A 17894-nucleotide genomic window follows, 5' to 3' on the forward strand; every position below is an offset into this window, starting at 1 on the left:
ATAGTGTTGTATAACTTGATGTCAACTCCATTAGCAGAAAGAGAGAAAGATACCGGATTTAATTTACCTAGCAGATACGGTAATGTTAAATACCTTATTCAGACCCCTCGGGAATGTGAGTACAGGGTCAAAGATACCACTGTGTGCTTCAGACCTGGCACAAAGTCTTCCGGGGGGAGGAGGTGCGACGTGGGGGGCTGAAGTTCAGCTCATTTCCACTCGCCTGCCTTGTGCCCCAGCCGGGTCTGCAATACCTGGAGGGAGGGGTGACTTTTTTTTTTTTAACAACAATTTCTTTCTCTTTTTATAATGCCCAGGACTGAGAAATTATTTTCTTTCTTTCTTTTTTTCTAAAGGAAAAACTAAGTTTAATCACTAATGAGTGTGCTGTGTATGGCAGATGCAAGGGAAGTAACCTAGTTTAGATCTTAAAAGTAACTGGGCTGAGTGAAATCAATAGCAAGGTTTTAAAAAAGTCCCTCATCAGCTCAATAGTAATAACATGGAATAGATGTTTACTGTGAAGCAGGCACTGCACTGAACGCTTTTCCATGTTATATCTCATAATCCTCCAACAACTTAGGGAAGTAGCTGCCGTTATTATTTCCTCTTTTAGAAATGAGGACATTCAGGGGCCGGCCCCGTGGCTTGGTGGTTGGGTGCGAGCGCTCTGCTGCTGGCGGCCCGGGTTCGGATCCCGGGCGCGCACGAATGCACCGCTTGTCCGGCCATGCTGAGGCTGCGTCCCGCATGCAGCAACTAGAGGGATGTGCAGCTATGGCATGCAGCTATCTACTGGGGCTTTGGGGGGAAAATAAATAAATAAATAAAATTATTAAAAAGAAATGAGGACATTCAGGGGCCAGCCCGGTGGCGCAAGCGGTTAAGTGCACGCTCTGTCCGCTGGGGCGGCCGGGGGTTCGCCGGTTCGGATCCCAGGCACGCACTTGACGCACTGCTTGGCGAGCCGTGCTGTGGCAGCGTCCCATATAAAGTGGAGGAAGACGGGCACGGATGTTAGCCCAGGGACAGTCTTCCTCAGCAAAAAGAGGAGGATTGGCAGATGTTAGCTCAGGGCTGATCTTCCTCACAAAAAAAAAAAAAGAGGACATGCAGCTGTTGGATCTTACTCAAAGTTCTGTTGCCCAATTTCAGAAAAGATATTTAATTTTATTATTTTTTGAATTGGTTAATTTTTTCTACCTTTTGACCCCCTTCAAAATGGGCATCACCCTTAGGTGACATATTTTGTCATACAAAGCCAACTTTTGTTGGCCAAGCCTTGGGTCAGCTTGGTGGGCTGCTACCACACAGGGGGAGTGCCTTTTTCCAAATTGATCTGCCCAGAACAGAGGCTGCCAGGGGATAGTCAGGGCCCTGCCTCAGCATCACTTCTTTGCTCACTTTATAGACATACAAAAGATTTTAATGTCTTTAAATGAAAAAAGGGGATGAACGGTGATTTTTCAAGCTCTCTTTAGCAGTGGAATCATTTTTACAAGTGAATTCTGGTAAACTCGGTGTCTAAATTAGAGCTGCTTTGGTTAAATTCTGGATCGGGGTCTGACTTTTCCTCCTTCTCCCAAACCATGGTTTATTATGGACTGTAGTTGAAGAATTTCCTAGCTACGAATTACTTTTAATGAAGCATCAGATAGTCTAAACTAAGGCAAAATAAATTTCCACTGGAGGGTCGCTGAATTTCTTCTTATATGCCCAAGCACTTACCACCATCCCAGTGTACAAAGTACACTAGTATTTCTTTGTCATTCACTATTCTTCTCCTCCCTTGATTTTTATTTTACAGGGAGACTGACTGTAATAATAGTTATCGTGCTTTCGTGAAATGGCGGCACCAGGCTAAGGATCAAAAAGTCATCATTTATTTTGTGACACGTTATGAAACAGACGACACTCTTGATTCTTTATGTTTTTAATAAGTGCCCCTTATTTACCTTGCAGTTTTATGCTTTGCTGGGTGACAACTAAAGTATACTACATGTGCATATTTTAGGTGCTGTGAGTGCATATCCGTGCATAAAACACAAGATGACATTCTTAAGATACAGATGATTTCAGATCGGTTACCCATCGTTGCTTTTTTCCTTTAATTCAGTCAAATTCCTTTTCTGAATTTTATGCTGAGAAGTATGGTACTTAAAAAGAGACTTTATCTATCAAATATTTTTTTTATATTTACCTTTTCATCTATTTCAAGCCTTCTATTTTAAAATAAATATTCTCATTTCTTTTCTTTTTTCCTTTCCAGGATTGTGATGATTAATTTCATGTGTCAACGTGGCTAGGCCACAGTATCCAGATATTTGGTCAAACACCAGTCTAGATATTGTTGTGAAGGTATTTTTTAGATGAGATTAATATTTAAACCAGTAAACTTTGAGTAAAGCAGATTAAGTGAAAAGACAGGCAGCCCTAGGACTTCAGCTGCAATATCAACTCCTCCCTGGTCTCCAGCCCGCTGGCCTGACCTGCAGAATTTGGACCTGCCAGCCCCCACAATAGCAGAGACCAACTCCTTAAAATAAATCTCTCTGTCTCTGTCTCTCTGTCTTTCTCTTTATATACACACTAACACACACGCATACACAGACATACATTCTATGGGTTCTGTTTCTCTGGAGAACCCCGACTAATACACAGGTTCTCAACTCTGGCCTGGCACATATGCCCTCACGTTATTGCCTACTATTGCTTTCATTAAGAAGACCACTAAAATTCTAGTGGAGACTGTGTCCACATTTCCTGTAAGTTGTATGAATATAAACATCTCTTATTAATTGCTGTTGATTAGCCAAAAGGCAAATATTTAATTAAACCTTGAGAGATAATAAAATTGCACATGAATTATCTAAGAGCACATAGGTCTGTACATTTCATTAAGATGGTTTAACTAATAATCATATCTCTTATACCCAGTCTGTTTGAGCAGGTTGATTGTGTTCTGTTTCATTTTTTTTTCCCTAAAATTCCCTAGAGGGATGGTGTTGTTTTTTCTAAAGTCATACATTTGTTGATTTGTATTTACTCTGCTTCTCATCCATGTCCCAGTAGAAGCACTGCTGATCACATCACAGATGAACACTTTTGTTTATAATCCTGGAAAAGGTAGACTCAAGAATAATTATTGACGAGATTGAATGACAATGAAGCCTCTTAAGAGAAAAGATTTAGCTGGCAGGTGAGCAAAACTCGGTTTTCTTACATACTGTTATTTCCAGGTTTTTCCTGGTGCTGCTGTTCTGTGTGGATTTCCACAGGACATGAGGGTCACTCTAGTATTGGTTGAGCGTGTTTTGAATGTTTACTTCTGGTACAGACACAGATTTTTATTTGGTTATTTTAAAAAGTAGTAAAATCTAAACATCTCCCATGTGCCTGCCCAGGACTGAACAGAAAGGGCTGCGAGATCTTCATTACAGGCCCTGTGAGATTGCTCCTGAAGAAGCTGAGGCAGGAGGCTTCCAGGGGTGGTTGCCAACGTTAAGCCATCAACCACAGGGGCTGAACCTGGTGAAAAAGAAAAATAAGGGCCCTTCCACTTAAAGAACTGCTGAAATTATGCCCTTCCCAATTTTTCTTTTTGCATTAACTGTCCTTTCTTTTATGACGGGAACAGTTCATAGCAGGATGTGTGTATGTGTTTTAATGTCTCACTTTGTAGTAAAGAGTTTGCAGTTCTATGTTGGTTCTGCTCATTCTTTTAAAAAATATTTTGAAATTTTCTGTCCTATGAAATTCAAATGCCTGGGAGATGCCAGCCTACATACAGGTTTCTTGCTTACGTTTGATGCTACCAATTCTGAATTCTAGACACTCCTCCTCTGATATCGCAAGAGTCTATTTCTATGCAATGGAGAACACATGATTGTCATCTCTGTGGGGGAGGGTGTCGATCTCTGTGACCAGATGGCGCTACTGGAGGGCTTGACATAAAGTTGTTAAAAAAGATGTTCTCCTTTAATGAAATGGAGCTAGAACAACTCAGGAAACACACATTTCCCTGGCACAGCGCTGGCTTCTCATCTAAATGAGACTGCTAGGAAAACCTAGACTCTGCTCGATAGATCGCCTGTAAGGATCATTTCCACACCATGAGCCAGCGTCTCTGCAGGGTGAGGAGAATTACACTACTAACGAGACTGAAAAATATCCTACTAAGGCTCTGAGGTATTTCTCTGAGTAAGCGCAGGCATAATCCACTTTGTTCACTCGAGTAGGGAGTTACTTTGTACAGTCATGTGCCATATAATGACGTTTCAGTCAACAGCAGATGGCATACACGATGACAGTGGTCCTATATGATTAGTTCCATATAGCCTAGGTGTGTAGTAGGCTACACCGAGTAGGTTTGTGTAAGTACACTCTGTGATTTTTGCACAACTACAAAATCACCTAACGACACATTTCTCAGAACATAACCCCCCATCTTTAAGCGACATATGACTGTATTGTCTTTCTCTATTTATGCATGCTACTCTGATTGTATTAATAATAAAGAAGTCTTCTTATATAAAGATGGCATAGGCATATTTAAAATCTTTCTGTGCATAGAATTCAAAAGGTTACCTATAAGATTAATGCTTAGGAAAAAGACCACCTAAAATTGTTCTAGTTACAAAGCTGTGAATTTTGTAGGTCAGTTGTTTATATTGACTACCTCAGATTTACTCTATGAATTTACACTGTATAATTAAATGCATAACATAATAATTCTTTTTATTTTCACATTTGTAATATCCTTGCAATTCATTCATTCATCAAGTTTCTTTTATGGGTCAGGCATTGTGCTGGGTACTGAAGAGGCATAATCAAATAAGTGCAGTACAATAAGTAATAAAAAGTAGTAAATTCTATGTCACGAGCAAGCTGGGACAGCTGAGAGCTTATATTCATGGACAGATTCATGATTCACAAAAGGAAACCAACCTTAATCATCCTCCTCTTTTTTGCTGTTTTCCACATCCACCTTAGGCACACACACCTTTCAGTGACAGCTAAGATGATATTTTCCATTCCTTCCTTTCCTGCCTCCTCAAAAGCTTGGTGAGTTGGAAATTCTGACTGATTTAAACCATGGGGCTTAATAGAGGAATAGTGATTTACTGGGACTGCTGAAACACTATTCATTGATTTAAGACTCTTAGAGAACATGCTGCTAAATTATCTAGTTTTTGTTTGAAGGGAAACTCAAAGCAACCACAGCAGTCACAAATATATGAACGTGGAAATAGCAGATTAGCTGGAATATTGGAGCGAAGGCTGGAGAAGCTGGTTGCAGAAGCTTAGACAATACCAGCAGCGGGGTGAATGCAGAGCGAGCTGGTTTAAACACAACCGTAAAATTACTACTGGGAGAGAGGAGCAGAGTGAGCCCAAATCAAGCCCGCAATCAGGTGAGAGCCTCTCAAGTTCAATGCAGACTTTCCTTCTTGTGTGCAGTTATTTAGACTGAAAATGAAAATGTGCGACTGTGAGGCAGATCTCATTCATGCATAATTGAAACACCCAAGGGTAAAACAGTGAGGCACAATGGATGACATCTGATAAAAAGAGAGCAAGAAGAGAGAAGAAGTTAAAAACAAGATACAAGACCCTGGGGACCGTAGAGAAGCATACCTGACACAGGCCAAATAATCTCAAATAAAAATATCCAAATTACCAGACAATGCAAACATAAAGATAAATGCATGGAAGAGACATGAGGATTGGGTAGGAAAAGATGCTTAGAATATGAAACATTCAAGGGATGAGTCACTGGTGAATGAAGCTCTTATTCTAACAAAATACAACCACAGTAGTTTTGTGTAGTGTTCTCATATATCCAGGAACTAACCAGAATTAAACTAGCACAAGAGTCGTTGTCTTTAAAGAAGTTGTATTCTAAATGACCATATGATATATATGTATACATATTCATATATATATTTAACTATGGACCATATGTATATATAAATATTAAAATTTTAACTCACTGGGAGAGCAGTAGTGTATATATGTGTGTATCGGTATACATTTGGCTTTCTAGTCGTGAAGGATAAATTTCGTTTTGTTAGAGAGATTTGCAGAAAAGTAAATATTATGACAAGTATTTTAAGGATAAAAGTGGCAAGGAAGTTGTGACAAGTATTTGAGGGATAAAAGTGACTGACTGGGAAACAATGAACCAGTAGTGCAGTTGTCTTGTCCGTCTTCTTGCAAACTCACAGGTAGTTTACTGAGTACCTATCATGGACCAGGCACAATTCTAGATCTTCTGGACTATTCCGTTTAATCCCCACAAGAATTTCCTGAAAGGGCATTATTACTCCCATTTTAGGATGGGGATTCTGAGGCTCAGAGAAATTGTCACATAGCCTTGTCTGAACAGAAACCCAAACTCTTCCCGTTACACACTTCCTCCATTCCCTTTAAGAGATGAAAAGGGAAGGCTGAGTGGAAAAGTTCTCACAATGCAACATTTCTAGTGTTGGGCTAGAGATTCTTTTTATTCACTCATACGACGTACTTTTTCATTAAATAAAGTGAATATTGCAAAAATAAAACTATGTTTATTTTCTTTTGTTAGTAAAAAGAAAGAGAAGCCTCTATTTCTAGATTTCTTGATGATTCTGCAGATTTCCTTCTGTATTTAGGCCCAGGTCTTGCTCACATTCTGATTCCTTGCAATGAGAAGAAAATCTAAGGAGATGCATCCCACACCAGTGGGAACATGAGCAAGTTTTAGGAAAATGATTCATGCCAGATACTCTACAAATATACCATACATGTCCTTATTAACTAAGAAAGTAGTGATGGAGCATCTAACTTAATGTCAGCAAAAGTTTATTACTACTCTTCTGTACTAGGCATTAAGAATTCAAAGAACTGTAAGTCACAGTTCCTGCCCTTCAGGGACTCAAAGTAAATCTGTGTAAACATGTACATATATGTACTTGTAAATGTGTGTAAGGCCAGTATAATGCCTCATGGGAGACATGGACAATAAGTACAACAGAAATTGGAGAAGTGAAAGATCATCGAAGGCTTGGGTTCATTCAGCTTCCAGCACATGTGCTCCCAAAGTTTGTATCCATGTATCAAACATTGCTACCTCTGCTCTTTTCTGATGATTTAAAAATGACTTTGCTTTCAAGAATCATGGTCTCAGATTCTGGATGACCTATTATGGTGCTGTAGAAAACTGGTCCAACCTTGTCACAAATGTAGAAACTTGGGTTCAGAGGGGCTAAGTAACTTATTGAAGAACACATGGACAGATAATTTACTTAAAAATACCTCTGAGAGTAAATATGTTACACTGACAGTCTTGAAAATAAAACTTTTAGCTAGAAATCAGGACTGGTTATAAACCAAATGGAAAACTTTGAGCTAGGGGAATCAGGCAACTGTGGTTCTAGAATGATCAGTAGATTTTGCAGCCTGGAACACATCTCTTAGCCTCACTGGTGGCCGGCTCTCCCTTCTGTAAAAGGAGGGACATTGAATTAATGATCTCTGTAGTCATTTCCACCAATGGGCTACCAGGATTAGCAATTTTAAATTAGCATTCAGCATCATCCTCCTTCCAACTTCACAATCCTCTTCTTTTTGAGTTAATTTTTCTTTGTAGTTATTTATGCACCATGTATTTGCATTGCAACTGAGAAGGCAAAAATCAGTGAAATGACCCAATGCTTTTCCACTTTGCATAGGGTCTTGAAGCAAACTGGAAGCAAGACTGAGACTAGAATTGAGGTGTTTAAACATTTCCCTGTTACTTCCTTTTCCCTGGCAAACATATGCTATCCAATTTTGCCTGCTTCATATCCTATTCAATTGGGACCTGACAAAAGCAAAGTTACCTGGACATCTAATAATTTTCCTACTCTTTTCCCATCAAAGTGAGCTGTGCAAATTAATTTTGGCTTCCTCAGGATAAAGTCCCCACATTGTGGTCTAAATTGGCAGATGTAGTTCTAACGGTAGCAATTCCAGGTCAGGTAGAAAGGAGCCATGGTAGTGTCTTCATCTTATGAAACACTCATTTTTTCATTCCCAAAATGAAACTAAGAACAAGCTTTTTGCACAGAATATTTAGTGCCTACACTAGGGTAAAACCAAAGCAAGCTTTAATAATCTCCTACCTTCTTTATACCCAGTGAGAGTATCCTCAACCCAAAGAAGATGGAAGAGTTTTGATTTGACTCCTCTATATAGAGTGGAAAACGACTCCAGGGCCCTGGAGGGACAGAATAGGTGTGGTTCTAGCCACTTGAAGAACCTCAGGAACTGGGTTAGCTTTGTCTAGTCAGGAAAGAACAGCTACCTCACCAGCTGGACCAGACGTCATGTTCCCTTAGGCTCTTTCTGAGAGAGAACCAGAAGGCACTTTCTTTTGCGAGGGTGGCTTCATTGCTCACATGGCAAGAAGCCAGGCCTCCAGTGGCTGGGCTGCCCGTGGATAAGTGTTTTCCCTCACCTCACTCCTGGACTCCTACCAATACAGGGGAGAGGGGGAGGTAAACAAAGAGGGATGACTTGTTTTTGTCCTCAAGAGCTTTGAGCTTACTCTCTTTTCACCCAGTGTGGATGACAGCTTATCTCTCTTAAACGGAGTACCATTTCTGCTTGAGAGATATTTTAAGGCAAATGGTATCTATTAAGAATTTATACATAGTATATCAGTGCTTCTCAACCCTGGATAGATATTCATATATATATGCATCTGTGTGCTGTTTCATCTGTGAGTTGTTTTTATTTTCTTATGTGGGCACCGAAGCCCTACCTCAGAAGTACTAAATCAGAACATCCAGATCTGCGTCCATGTATCTGTTAACATTTTAATTATCTGTTGAAAATAGTGTCTTTAATCGATAGCTATTGTAATCACTTGGAGCTAAATCAAATTTAATATGATTAAGATCAAATGATTAATTATGCATATGTTTATCCTTTTGTTACTAGATTAGATTGTTTTTACTTCCTTCTGATTTTTTAAAATCCTCTGAAAAAAGTTCTTACTTAAATCAACCAACTATTAAATCAAAAAGATTGTCCATTGCTTATCCACTGATGATCATTGATGGATACTGGCTCTTTAGGCAATTCTTCCTCTAATAAAAATTCCATATAACTTTTAAAAATTGTAAGTGTATGCCTATGTCCAAAGTAAGTAGATAGCAATGGCGCAAAGAAGCTGATGCTTGTCTACAGCTTGTGGGAGCCCTTCGCCTACCTGCCCTCTCCCGCCAGAGCCCCTCCAGGCAAACACACCTGGTCTGAGAAGTCCACCCAGGGAAAAGTCCAGCATATCTTTTTGGACAGATGTTTCTGATTCAAATTATCTAATAAATCACATCCAAATCTCCATATTGGGAGCTCAATCTGCCGTGGGAGAGAGGAAGTGGAGGAGATGAACATTTCTAAGACCAGCTGAGAAAAAAAGGGGAAAATGGTTAGGTTTGAAGGACCTCTCTATGGGTCCACTGATGAACTCTTGGATCTATAAGAGGAATAATACAAACTATAATTGATCAATATGTTACAATATTACCTCACAGATTGATACCACAATAAGTGACATGATAATGACTTTAAAAATGCAATCAATACAATGGAGAGTGAATTGGAAATGAGAATGAGAAGGACAGTTAAAATCTCCCTTTGGAAAGAAGCACAGATTTTGCTGATTCAAATTCACATTCTAGCCCTGCCACTTCCAATTTAGGTGATCTTGGGCAAGATACTCAAATTTTGTAGACTTCAGTTTATTCATCTACCTTATGGGATTAATAATAATTGCTTTATAACAATGGTAAAAGGATTAACTAAAGTAATCTGTATAAGGTGCCAGACACACAACAATTATTGAATGAATGTTAGAGATTTTGTTTAGGCGTAGAGAACAGAAAGGATAAAAAACATTTTAATTTTAACATTTAAAGTTTAAACTTTTTAAATAAATAGGATGCTGGAGTAAGATTAAAACCTCGTCTCACTTAAATGGGCAGTACTCTAGTCTGCTATAGAAATTCTGTAAATGGAAGGAAACAAATATTAGGACAAGAGGAGAATTCACAAAAGTGATGTGAATTTACAAAGGTTTATAAAATCAAATGTTAATAGTCCACACATACAGTGCAAGAGTAAGCATCCAGTAAGAAATAAAATGCAATCATTCATAAAGTAAAAGAGATATACTTAAAACAGGTAGAGACAGAGCAAAATAAAAATATTGTCTAGTGTCAATCATACCTCAATAAAATGGTTTAAAAAATATTGTCTAAGATCTCTCTGCCCCATAATCCTGGAGACAAAGGGAGTCCCTAGAGCTTGGTGTTCCTGAAACCATTATCCCCAGGTGACACCAGTTCCTCCCCCTGGTATTGGGAACAAAGAGTGAATGCTAGCACATGAAACTACAATTGGCATCTGTGAATACAGCCACTTACCCCTTTAATGGAAGTTGCATTTTGTCACTGAGATGCAAGATTGTATTTGGAGAATCTAGGTCTCCCTCTCTAGATTAGTTGTCAGGATTTGCCTACCAAAGCCAGTGCGGAAATCAGTCAGAACTAGGTGCAAATATTGGCCTTAGGCAGGTCACTCATTACACTTCTTGCAGTCTCAATTTCCTCATTGGTAAGCAGGCATAATAACACAAACACCGACTTTCTTCTCTTTTCCTCCTTGTCCCTACTTATGCATACCTGTGTTAAATTGGCTTCTTCCAATGACCTAGACCAGCTTCAACTGGTCCCTTTTACATAAAAATGAAAGCAAGAAAGCCTCCTGAATACTTGCTCATGTTATGTTCCAGTTTGTTATTACCTGGCCACCTGCCTTGTACATCAGATCACATTTATTTTCAATCTTGCAAGTTGTGAGACTCGCTGTGGATCAGACTTTAGGATACATCTGCTAACCTTGAGGTTGCTGGGGTTCTTGAGTTCTTGTTTCAGACAGACTAAGGTCAAATCTCACTAGGTGTGTGACTTTGGGCAAGTTTTGCAACCTCCCAGAGACTCAGATAACTCTCATAAAATATTCAACACTCAATAAGTAGCTGACTCCAGTTCTGATTGGCTCCCTTAGGTGCTTTGATTATCTGCCAGCTGTTTCCTTCCTCTTTGCCCTGTGGCCCCCAACTCCTAAGCCTATGACAGATTCTCTTGTCCTGGTTCATCATGTAGAGCAGTGACCCATAATCATGTGACCTAGATTAACACCGGCAATAAAAGTGCAAGCATTACCCCAGAGGGACTCTTCCCAAAAGAAGAGGAGGGTCCAGGACTACCAAGAATTTTCTTTTCCTTCTTTGAAGTAGTGTGTGTGTGCATGTGCGTGTGTGCAGGTAGAGGGGTGGAGTGGATTTTAGGAGTCCCAGAAAGTTCTCTATACTTATTTCACATTCTTCGTGAAATTTGACTTATAGCTGTGGCTCCAGCTATAGCCTAAACTATGTCTACTACTGGGATTTTTAATACTATATATTTTTTTCATTGACTTATTTATTGGTCAATTCTACAAAGATTCACTGAACAATTACTATATGCCAGGCACAGGTATAGGCTTGAAAGTCAGAAGATTTAGTGGGGTAAATGTCTACAGGCAACTATTATAATGAATGAAGTTTCATGGAGTTAGATAAAGGAGTGGGGGAGGTAGGAATACTCTTGAAGATTGAGTTTATTGCTTCATGCGACCCATTTCCAGGGATTTCTAGTTGAGCCCTACGTAAAGAGGGCTTGAAGCAATAAGCTATAGGAATTATGTCTATTAGACTCCTTGAGACATAGGTGCCTGGAGTTACTTTGGTGTCATTATGCGACCCAAGGTTAGAAATGGAAACATTGTCTTCACTACTGGATAGAATGGCTTTAAATCACTGAAGACCCCAATGATTGCGTCTCCAGAGTATTTCTAACATTCTCAGGGAGTACACAGTACTTTTGGTTTGGGTGCCAACATTGTCATGAAGAACACCAGGAACAATGGTCATAGTGAGGGGGGTTGTGGGCAGCATATGAATGAAAAGGGCTACAGTTGGACAGGAGGACTATGGTAGATGCACTATAGACTGTAACTGGCTAACTTATACCCAAGCACAGGTGAGACATTCCCTGAGACTTTAGAAATCACAGAGTGAGATTTTGCAAGGGGGTGAGATGATGCAGGAATACATAGAGTCAAAGCCAGTGAGATTCAAGTCACTACTATTAATATGATCCCTTATCTGATGTAATGGTAATGTCTGGAGATCTCAGTTTACATCTAATTACAGATTCATTTGAATTAACATGTTGTCATTGGGAGCATTGAAAAGGATCATATCAGTCATTTCAAGTGTAGTACAATGTAGTTTAATCAAATTGCTTTCCTCAAGTCAAGCTATGATCAGAACCTGCTTCTCTGTAGGAATGGGAGTTTTGGGTGACAGAAGAAAGTAGAAAGAGGAAGATTTCTGTCACTATGGTTGTTTGTTTTCTTTTTTTAGCATAAGGCACTTCAAGGAGGGTCATGTTTACATATACCAATAAATTATAAAGATTTGCACAGGCTTAAAGTAGTAAAATGATGTGGTACATCTGGGAGACGAGAAGGTACGTGAATAGACAAAGTTGAAAAATGCCAAAAGGTGCCTAGGAAAGTCCAGACAAACTTTCAAAGTTAGACTCGATGAGGGAGAGCCTGACACTCAATCTTCCTTGTCTCATCTCAACTAAGCACAACTTTGCTTTCACTTTTCTTGGATTGCCAATTCCTGCTATCCATACTCATTATCCAATCAAGCCTGGAGAATAAAGAATATGGCAAATGGTGAGGTGGGAGGGAAACTTGAGTCCTGGAGCATAAGTCTCTGCTCTTCAGTCTTCATCTATAGATCAATTACAACTGGCATAACCAATCAGTCCTAGCCTTGTGCTTGTTCAATAAGAGTCACTATAATTTAATCTATATCTATGTATATACTCTACAAAAGAAACTGAATGCTAACTTGATAGAAGAAGTATACATTTCTATATATGCTTCTTTCAATTATTAACTAATATTTGCCATGTACATGCAGGATACATGTAAAGCACAGTATCATTGGTTTAAAATGGCAATTTGGCTTCTACTATGTTAATCCAAATGTTCCAATTAGTTTAGTGCTTTCATAATTATGTATAATTCAGTTTGCATTTATGCATGAAATGTTTATTTCCATAATTGTAACAAGCACTTAAATTAATTACACTCCAACCTCTTGATTCTATGGGCCAACTGTTGAGTCATTTGTTAATATTTTAAAGTTATGCCTTTTTATTTTGAATTTCTCCCCTCTGTCTTTGATGTGTTGTTTCTTGTCTTTGTTTGGAATTCTCTATGGAATAGTCTCAGAATAATCTTGCAGTTTTCTTTTATGACTGAAACTTTACATTTTAACAGTTGTCTAGAGATAGTTTCTTCCTTGTGAAATATCAGTTTTAATAACAGGAAAAGAAAAATGCCATAAATCTGCACTAACCACACAAAGCTGAAATCTCTGAGAGACTGATTAACATGGAGACTCTACACAGGTTTTTCAATAATTAGAGGATGTGCTTGCGTGGAGCCATGACTGCTCCAGCCTTGAAACCATTTCCCAGGGCAGCCAGCAATTATTACAGCCTGGAGTACATTTCTTATATTCTATGCCCCTAGCTATTGAAGCTGTTTTCAAATAAAGGTCTCTTAATTTCACAAAAAGTTAACATCACCTTGGATGAAAAACATTTTTCTGCTAATACCTTTGCTACTTAGTTGAGAGAGCCCTCAGAGAGAAGGCAATTAGGAATTCCTAATTTATTGTTCATCCACCCATAAAAGGTTAAGAATATTCTGGTCTCTGATTACATGAACTGAGCAGAGGGCAGAGCCAGCCTCCCTCAGTGCCCTAGCTAACTGCCTACCCTATCAGTGAATGCTGCTGAACATTCTCCTCAGAGCATATGAGTGAGCTGGTAGCTTTATTGTGTGTTTGAGCATTAGTTTTTATCTTTTTGTCTCAATGAATTATAGATAGCAAATATAGTATGGAAAGGATTGTCATTTTTCCTTTTGACACTTGGTACTACCAGTATACAATAAATGCTAAATGTTGGCCGTGATGATTTTACAGGAAAAAAATCCATGTAATAGTTCATCACCAATAACCACAGAGTTCTACTTTCTGAAGCATAATTGCTTCTATGGTCTGGATGTAATAATGTAGCATTATGAACAGTTATGAATAATGTAGCTCACTACAATATATTATTATTTTATTTCAATGAGTGCTGATGAAATTTTGACTGCATAATAAAACTTGCAGAAATATAAGGCTTCTGCCTGGTGGGTTTACTATCTAAATAAGCAACATATACTATAAATGACAAGATAAAATTAATCTCATCACTCAAGGTAATTGACTTGGCATGTGATTATTCTTCACCTAGTCCTTCTGTTCTGCCAATTCAACCATTTAATGTGGCCAAATGGGCAAATTGAGTTCAGAACAAAAATCTCTTTAAGCCGGAGAGGGTGATGGTCTGGGTCTTAATGAAAAAAAGGCAAAGCAAAGAAAGGAGATGAAAGAGAAAAGCTGAGAAAGTTAAGCAAACCCATGTGTTGCCAATTCTCTGGTAGTACAGATGAACAATTCTGGTATGAAAGAATCATGACTTGGCCTAAAGTTGAGCAAGTTGAATTGATTTGGTAAAATATGGTCAATTTAGCTTGCCTCAGCACTTGAATGTAGAAGAGATTCGGAAGCATCAATTTTTGTCTCTTTGGGAAATTAAAATAATTCATTGCAAACTGCATTCAACACATCGACTTTTGATGTCATAAACCCAAACTAACAAATAAGTTTAGAAATGACTGATCTCTGACTCTAACTACATTTTGTCTAACCCTAAATTTTGACTTTATTTTGCAATATTTCTTTCTGAAAAATAATTGTAGTAATATATGCTTAAACTTATATGTCATATAAAACATATATCCTCAGTGAGCTTTATTAATAATCTTGACCCATATTTGTGTAAACGTAGAGTACGCAAAACCCCATTTTGTGTGTGCTACTTTGAATTAAATAGCTTCTATAAGAACTCTGGGCTCTCGTCTCAGCTCCATTTGATCTCTGGGAGGTTACTTAATCTCTCTGTGCTTCAGCTTCTATATTCCTAAGATGGGGATAATATTCCTTGTACTGTTTTCTTCTCATAATTGCTATGAGATTAAATGAAATGATGTGTATGACGTACGTGCTGTGAAAACAATAAAGGACTCGACAAATGTAATGTCATTATTATATCCCTATAGGAAATACTTTGCATACACAAAAAACAACAGTCAGTAAATCAATAGGAGTCGAAGGAAAGAGGAGAGAAAATGATACTGATTATAGATAGCTGACAATTTACTGTGTCGATCTGTACTTTTTACTCAATTTTCTCAAGTCCTTCTAGGTCATAAACTAATCTTAAAGTAAAAGAAACCAATTTTTGAAGTGTTTTTGAAGTAGAAGTCTCAAAACCATGAATTCACAAGCTGACCAAAACAATGGCAGTTGTTGCATAAATGTAATCTTTAATTAAAGATCTTGTCTTTGAAAACAACCATCTGGGAATCACATTGGCTATAGCATCCTGCTATGTTTGAAACATCAAACTTGAAGTCGAGCAAAGTGGATTATTTACCCACAATTTAGCACCTGTAAAAAAAATAAAAATGATTTGGGAATATGTCAGGTTCAGTTTGTTTCTCAGTGACAAGTAAAACTTTGCCCTCACAGACTAACATGCTCTAGGTAGAACATGTTGTATATGAAACATCAAGGCTCTTTAAAATATAATTCCTTTCTGCTTTCTCCTTTTTAAAAGGAGAAATACTTTAAAAGTATTATTTAAAGAGTGAACACTAATTGTAAACTTGAATTTGTTACTAGTAGATGCAAAAACTAAAAACGTTCATCAATAGTTACCAAATGGAAGACTCCTAATGGAAGAGACAGTCCTTATTATTTACTTCATTGAGAAAGCCATTCAATGCTTATAATTATTAGAGATCAGGCCCAGTAAATATTTCATATGTGGTAACATTTTCATGAGCATTCAGGGGCAACGGTTTCATGAGGGGGAAAGATAGAGTGAGGAAGATTGGAATAAGACAAGAATAGAATTTAGATGGAAGATATAATTCATGTTCCTTTCTACAGCCATATTCAGGGGCACTAGTAATTTGAGGGGCACAAGGCGGCAAAATTCTCCAGCACTATGCTGTCAGTTCTTGACTTTACGTCTGATTAAATGATTTTACATAATACTGGACGCATTATTTTGAACACTACTGGCTGAATCAGTAATTGATCATGTCACTCTCCTCCTCTCAATCCTTCAAAGGCTTCTCATCATACTTGGAAGACTATCTCAAGCCGTTGAACCTGCACCTGTGAGACGCAGACACCAAGGCAGTACTAACAGACAGGGATTATATTAGAGGAAATGCTTGTGTTAGAGAAAATGAGATGGAAGCTGTCTTAGACTGGGAGCGTCATCAGATGGCCATGTGAGTGTGACCCAGACAGAAGGAGGAAAGGAGGGAAGAAAGGTAGTCTGAGTGTTGTGCAGTCTCAGCAAGGCCATTGGGGAGCCCTCAAGTTCAAACTGGCTGTCAGAGGATGCCCATGTCTTCCAGGAATTGGCCTGCCTTAGGATCACTGCCATGCACATCACTGGCTGCAGAAAGCGTGGATTTACCAGAAGTGCAGCAATGGATTTTTAGAATGCAGCAGCTGGGGCCCTTGGTCAAGTATACTCCCTATAGTTGGAGCTCTCTAAGGTGCATTCACAGCACATCTTTAGGCCACACAGATCTACTTTTCTACAGATCCAGAAAGCAGCTCCTCTGTGGTTTCTGCGGCCTTTTCTTTCTGTAGGAGAACCCAAAATAGGGAGGTGAGTGGGGTGAACTACAGCTCCCATTGCTGCAGTTGGTTTTGGGGCCATAACTGGAACTTATCCTCCCCTTCCTGCACTATCCAACCTAATTCCCTTTACACTCAGCTCTTCCCTCAGTACATTCTGGTAGTGTTCCTGGAGTGTCTAAACTCTTGAAAATTGTATCCTTCTCAGTCTGGGGTTGCTGCAAGTGTCCATTCACAGTTACAATAGGGAAAAGGAGAACCTAGTGGTGTCCAAATAGACCACCTGGGTTTCACATGTATTCAGCTGCCTCTGTTGTGTATAAGAGTACTGCCTCCTCTTGCTGATCAGGGTCAATTACTCCTACCAGTATGGTGATTCCTCTCTTTACCAGCTGGTTTCTGGGAACAGTGAGTCCAAAGTGCTCTGGTGGCAGCCATAACTTATAGTTCAATGCTGTGTCCCTTGGCAGAGTGTGCTTTTCTTAGGGACCAGGACTTCCAGCCCTGAAGAGTCCAGAGTTGTAGGGACAGGAAGCACAAAAATACCAGTGTGTCATTGTGAGTCATGGTAAGTAGGGCTACTCTTGCTTCTATCCCTTGATGCTCAGATCCATGTCTCTTTTCCATGGAGGATACAGCATATAGGATCTCTGGTTAATCATAACACTTCACCCTGGGGGATGGCATCCCTACCTTTCATAGTGTTTCCATTGAGTTGGTGCTTCATTTGCATCTTTGTAAGGCTATTCTAGTGTTGTATGACCCAGTTGACTCTGGGTGGTGTGATATGTGATACAACCATGGGATTCCATTATCTCAGATTTACTTCATTGTGAAATTGATCTCACAGTCAGATGCAATGCTGTGTGTGATTTTATGCCTGTGGATCAGGCATTCCATAAACCACCAAATAGCACTGCTGACTGAGGCCCGGGGATAGAAAAGGCAAACCCATACCTAAATT

Source organism: Diceros bicornis, chromosome 11, assembly GCF_020826845.1.
Source record: "Diceros bicornis minor isolate mBicDic1 chromosome 11, mDicBic1.mat.cur, whole genome shotgun sequence".
Lineage (NCBI taxonomy): Eukaryota > Metazoa > Chordata > Mammalia > Perissodactyla > Rhinocerotidae > Diceros > Diceros bicornis.